Below are 6363 nucleotides of genomic sequence, written 5' to 3' on the forward strand. Positions count from 1 at the left end.
GGCACAGGGGGATAGGGTAGGGTATACCCTTAACGGGTATAATTAATACTCTACTTCAAACCATTGACTTAATTTGTAACCTCTAGATTCAACAATTGCGTTGTCCCTATTGTGAGAAATATAAAAAATAATCAACACATGTACGTAATCAGGCATGATGGATTTAGATGGTATGTCGTTTTCCCATGTATTATTGAGATATGACTTTTTGTCTTTTAGAGATGTCAAGAGGTACTAGCTAGATATTTTCTCCACTAATCAATTTTAAGCTTTTTGTTAATACAAATCAAAATAGTTGTTTCGGTAGAGCATATGTCAAATTTTACGAGCCATTAGTTTATCCAAAATTCCAAGCCGATATAATAAATTACAAGATAAGTTAAACACTTAATCTAATTTTGATCATCATCATCATGACTGCAATTGATATAATAAATTTTAATTTAAATTATTCAAGCCGACCCTTCACATCTGATTTCAACTTCCGAATTAAATATATATATATATATATATATATATATAGAGTTGGGCTACGGTGAGTTGCAAAGTAAAACGACTATTTTACTTCACGCTCATATTTTGCCATTTTAAAATTCAAAATGTCAATCCGAACTGCTCAACATGATCTCCATATTGAAATGTGCTTGGAGACCAAATTTTACATTTTTTGAAATTTTTTTACTATCTATTAAGCCACTTTGAAAATCACCGATCCAGAAATTTTTATTGTTTTTTTACTGTTCACCCGGATTTTCAGATTTTCAAAGTGGCTTAATAAATAGTAAAAAAATTCCAAAAAATGTAAAATTTAGTTTCCAAGCATATTTTAATATAGATTAAACATCTAACAGTTTGGATCAGCTATTTGAACTTTGAAAATGAAAATATTGCATGAAGTAAAAACATGTTTTACTTCGCAACTCACCGTAGCCTTACTCTATATATATATATATATATAGAGTAACAATTGCAATGATCTATCGCCATCCGCTTAATCTATATTAAAATGTGCTGGGAGACAAAATTTTAGATTTTTTTTACCATTTATTAAGATAATTTGAAAATCGCTCTTTTTATTAAAATTCTGCACGATAGAAAAACAACAACTTTCAAACTATCTTAATAAATAGTAGAAAAATTTCAAAAAATCTAAAATTTTGTCTATAAGCACATTATATAGATTAAACATCTAACGGTTTGGATCGGCCGTTTGAACTTTGAAAATAGGAGAACCGAGTCGTTTGTTCCTGAGTCCAGGAACAAACGATTTAAGCTTAGACATTATCTCTCTCTCTCTCTCTCTCTCTCTCTATATATATATATCTATATATGAGTAAGGCTACGCTACTTCGCGAATTAAACGTGCTGTCTTAATTCGCGCTAATATCTCTAGTTTCGAAGTCCAAATAGCCGATCCGAACCGTTATATTAAAATATGCTTGGAGACCAAATTTTATATTTTTTGAAATTTTTTTACTATTTATTAAGATGGTTTGAAAATCACTATTTTTATTAAAATTCTGCACCATTAAAAAACAGCGATTTTCAAACCATCTTAATAAATAGTAAAAAAATTCCAAAAAATGTAAAATTTGGTGTCCAAGCACATTTTAATATATATTAAACATCTAACGGTTTGGATCGGCTATTTGGACTTCAAAACTAGAGATATGAGCACGAATTAAAACAACACGTTTAATTCGCAAAGTAGCGTAGCCTTACTCATATATATATATATATATATATATATATGAGTAAGGCTTTGGTGCATAAGGTCATTCGTGCTATGGTCTTAAAAACCAATCGTATAAACTTCAAACTTCGATTTAAGTAGCTCATTAAATTAGTTATATAATAAACTTGTAGAATACTAATTTTTATTATTTTTAGAACTTTTTTACTATTTTTTGTGATTTATGAAAGATGATAAAAATGACCTAAAACATTGACAATTTTATTTTATTTTTAGACCATGTTTTGTCATCTTTCATAAATCACAAAAAATAATAAAAAAATTTCAAAAATATTAAATATTAGTATTCTACAAGTTTATTATATAACTAATTTATTGAGCTACTTAAATCAAAGTTTGAAGTCTATACAATAAGTTTTTGAAGTCGTAACACGGATGAGCTTATGCTATCCGTAACACCCAAGCCTTGCACTCTCTCTCTCTATATATATATATGCTTAGAACAAAAGAAAAATTGGGACCACTAGTTTTGGTGCTGTGCATCCGTGCGTTTATTTTAAGCAATCAAATTTAATAAAGACACTTAACTCATCTTCCCATCTTGCCCTTAAAAAATGTAAACAGACTTGTTCATCCCCTTCGACAAATACACAAACTCACAATTATTTCCCAATTATCTCTCTTAAATCATTATCTCTTCGCCTTAAAATAAACAACACTGAAGCTTCAATTACCTCCATATATTCTCTGCCCAAACATGTCCTTCAATGTCAAACATAGCAAGCCCAAGGTCATCATCCTGGCAAAGCCGACACCTCATTAGGTAAAATCATTGTCAGACATCGATAACCAGGCCGGTTTGCGATTTTACTCGCCCGGTGCACATTTCTACCGTGCCAATCCCTCCAAGGGATGCACGACCTGGCCAATGTCATCAAGGCAACCCTGGCAATGGCATTGGTATACTACTAGCTACCCGATCACCAGCTAGCTTTATTGAATGCCACGGCATGTGTAAATGCATTGCCGTAGAAGCCTGTCGGGAGTGGGACGACCATTTTCCCTCTTAAATTCACTGTGCACTGAACACGGACTTCATAGTCTGGATTATAATCTAGGGAAATAGTGCGGCTTCTCGAAACAGCAGCGGTGATGAGCTCAAATCTGCTAACATGAGACATTGGCTCGATTCATGGCACATGCTGTCGCAAGGTTGAGATCTGCTTGGGACCAAAGGAGGAGGATCGGTGCACTAGGTTTGTGGGCGGAGTCTTTAGTGCCATGTCATACTCCTCTTGAGTTGCATCTTCTTTTGGTTCAGACTCCTGGTGTATGTGAGTGGGGACTGGTGGGTCTCGTGCAAGTAGAAGGTGACGGTCCCACACAGGAAGTACACTTGGTTGTTTGGCGCCACGTGCCAACATGCTGATGGCGGTTAGAAATTGCGCAACACCAGACCCGTCTGCAATGATGTGGCAGGTCGGTTTGCGATTTTTCTTGTCCGGTATACATTTCTACAGTGCTAATCTCTCCATGGGGGCCCACAACCCGGCCAATGTCATCAGGGCAGCCCTGGCAAAGGCACTGGTATACTAATACCCGATCGCCGGATGGCTGAGGGAACAGCCCGACGGCAAGCTGGTGGTGGACTTCACTGGAGAGGGTCCGATTACACTTCAATTACCTTTTATTGATCAGACGCAATTCGATTGAGAGCTCATGGCCTGGGAGTCATTGCCCAGCAAGCCATTGCTGTATATTCAGGTAAAAGACCGGGTTGCTCTAGAATTAATTATCCTATATATTTCCTATGTCTAAAATTTGCTTCTTTATATAGTTTGCAATTCTGTATGAGACATACTTTTGGTCTTTTCCTTTTTGGTCCTTTTGAAAGTACAATAAAACTTATATATTCAATTCCAAATGACTGAGAAAACTATTTATATATTATTTAATATGCCGGTTGCTTTTATTATACAACTAATTTATTAATTGTATACTTGCACTCTTAAAAGTTCCTATTTGTTAAACAAATTAAAGATGATGAAGCCAACTTTCTATTGAGTTCATCAAGGGAAACAGGACTTAATTACCAATTTATCTATGTAAAGATATATCTATAGTCAACGACCCAGAGATTAAAATTATTTCGAAACAATATTTCAGACATATTGATTTGAATACAATGGTACAGGTGACGCGCTTTAAGAGTGGTGGGTTCACCTTCTGGCTGAAGACCTGCCACATCATCGCAGACGGTCTGGTATTGCGCAATTTCTACCGCCATCAGCGTGTTGGCAAGTACTTCCTGTGTGGGAGCGTCATCTTCTACTTGCACGAAAGCCACTCACATACACCAGGAGTACAAACCAATAGAAGATGCAACTCAAGTGGAGTATGAAATGGTACTAAAGACCCCACCAGCAAACCTAGTGCACCGATCCTTCTTCTTTGGTCCCAAGCAGATCTAAGCCTTCCGATCGATAGCATGTGCAATCAATCGAGCCAATGTCTAATGTTAATTAGCAGATTTGAGCTCATTACCCCTTCTGTTTGGAGATGCCGCACTATTTTCCTAGATTGTAGTCCAGACTATGAAGTCTGTGTGCAATTTCCAGTGAATTTAATTCTCATTCCCAACATAACATTTTCCTTCTCTCTCGGTTCTATCTTCTCGAATGGAGAGCAGAATGAAGGAGAGGTGAGGAACCGGAATCGAACGGAGCCGATCGGAGCCGAGAGTGCGGTATCGTCTGAGTTTGGAGTGTAGAGTTCTCATCTCGATTGAAGTGCGACGGTGAGTAGATCCGACCGTTGTTGGAGCGCAGCGACAGTTGAAAAAGCAGATCTGGTCGTAGAGTAAGATGGCGATTAATTACAGTGATCAACATCTCGATTGGAGTGTGACGGTGAGTATCCGGTTGCCGTCGGAGTGTAGCGGCAGTGGAAGACGCGAATCCGGTCGTGAAGCGAGATGGTAATTAGAATACTAGATTAGTTTAGAATATTTTATGAGAATAAAATAATAGATTTAGAAATTACGATCATTCGACTCATTGTAAATATGTCTTCTTAACAATGAAATTGTTAGTTGGAATTTAAAGCCGCTAACCTTAAAAAAATGTCCAATGAATTTAAGAGGGAAAACGGTCCCACCACTACCCAAAGGCTTCTACGGCAATGCATTTGCACATGCCGTGGCATTCGGTAAAGCCGACAATCGGGTTGTAGTATACCAGTGACTTTGCCAGGGTTGCCTTGATGTCATTAATTGGCTGGGTCGTTGATCAAGCTCAATTTTGTAATCGATTACGTAAGATTTTGGTTTAGATTTTATCTTATTTTCTCACCAGTGTTGTTGAACTATATTTTGATGCTATTTTACATTATTTGAAGCATATATAGTTCAAAAACTCGGAATCAGAATTGGAATCGGATTTTTAACCGTCGAGTTAGAATCGGATGAATCGGCCGGAATCGGAAGAATCGGATCGGTAACTCGGGTTTTTTTGGCATAATTCTTGTTTTGTAGCCAAAAAGTAGGAAAAAATTGATAAAAATAATTTGTAAAAAAACTATGTTAATTAAGACAATATTACACTCATATAATCCACTAATTATATAATGTATTACACTCATATAATCACATGCATTTGTTTTAACTGTTAATAGTCACATGCATTTTCTATAGGTTCACATGCAAGAAAAAACAAAAGAAACACTAGCCTTGCTGTTGAGGGTGTTTCACTAAATTAATACATGCATGAGGGCCTTTCACTAAAAAAAAAAATATATATGTACATATAAAGTTGTAAATAGTAAAAATAAGAAGGGCCGGATTGTTATTTTGCCACAAATCCAAACCCTTCGGCCTTCTCCTCCTTCCTGCGCGATTTCACGCGATTTCCTTTCTCCTCCGCCTTTCACTCAAATGGCACAGGCACACGTGATTTCCTCTTTCTCCTCCGCTTTTCACTCAAGTGGCACAGGCACACGTGATTTCCTCTTTCTCCTCCGCCTTTCACTCAAATGGCACAGGCGCACAGACCCGAGAATCGCATAGACCCGATTTTCTCTTTCTCCTCTGCCTTGAATCGGCACACGTTAGTGAGATTGAAAAAAAAAATTCTTTAAATCGGCTTGAATCAGTGTAACTCGGCCGGAAAATCGAAAAATCGGCCGATTCCGTCACTGTTCATCCGATTTTGTTTGAGAAAATAAAAAAATCGGCCCGGTCCCGTCTGATTCCGAGTTGAATCGGCCGATTTTTTGAACTATGATTTGAAGTAAGAATCAAGTCAATCGGCAAAATGCAGCTCACCGACTAAGGCTCTGGTACAGACCGTATTAGCCAATATGGACCAGAGACCTAGTACGGAACAAAGATGGAGTACAGTCCATATTTGCCAATGCGGACCGTACCCAAGATGTCCTTTGGTGAAAAACTGTAACAACTATATATATCCAGATCAGATAACTTGCACCCAACTCATCTCCAGGTGCGCCTTCATCCCTATATAAGATCTCTAGACTGAACATAAACATATGTTTATATCTTGACTGAGTCTATGGTACTATGCATATCACGGGTTGTTACCGTGCTACGGATCTTTATTCGAGTTTTCAAATCCTAACGGTCGATCCGAACCGTTCATCTTGTTCTCCATATT

General features: G+C 37.2%; 1 pseudogene across 1 annotated transcript; it reads left to right on the forward strand.

Annotated features, from left to right (window-relative positions):
- The first annotated feature begins 2450 nt into the window (after positions 1–2450).
- LOC144545012 (uncharacterized) lies at positions 2451–4780 on the forward strand (annotated as a pseudogene). Its single transcript, XR_013508374.1, has 4 exons — positions 2451–2653; positions 2820–2905; positions 3081–3457; positions 3888–4780. The product of XR_013508374.1 is annotated as an uncharacterized LOC144545012 (transcript).
- The last annotated feature ends 1583 nt before the right edge of the window (positions 4781–6363 follow it).

The sequence above is a fragment of the Carex rostrata genome, chromosome 27 (assembly GCF_964058835.1).
Source record: "Carex rostrata chromosome 27, lpCarRost1.2, whole genome shotgun sequence".
Lineage (NCBI taxonomy): Eukaryota > Viridiplantae > Streptophyta > Magnoliopsida > Poales > Cyperaceae > Carex > Carex rostrata.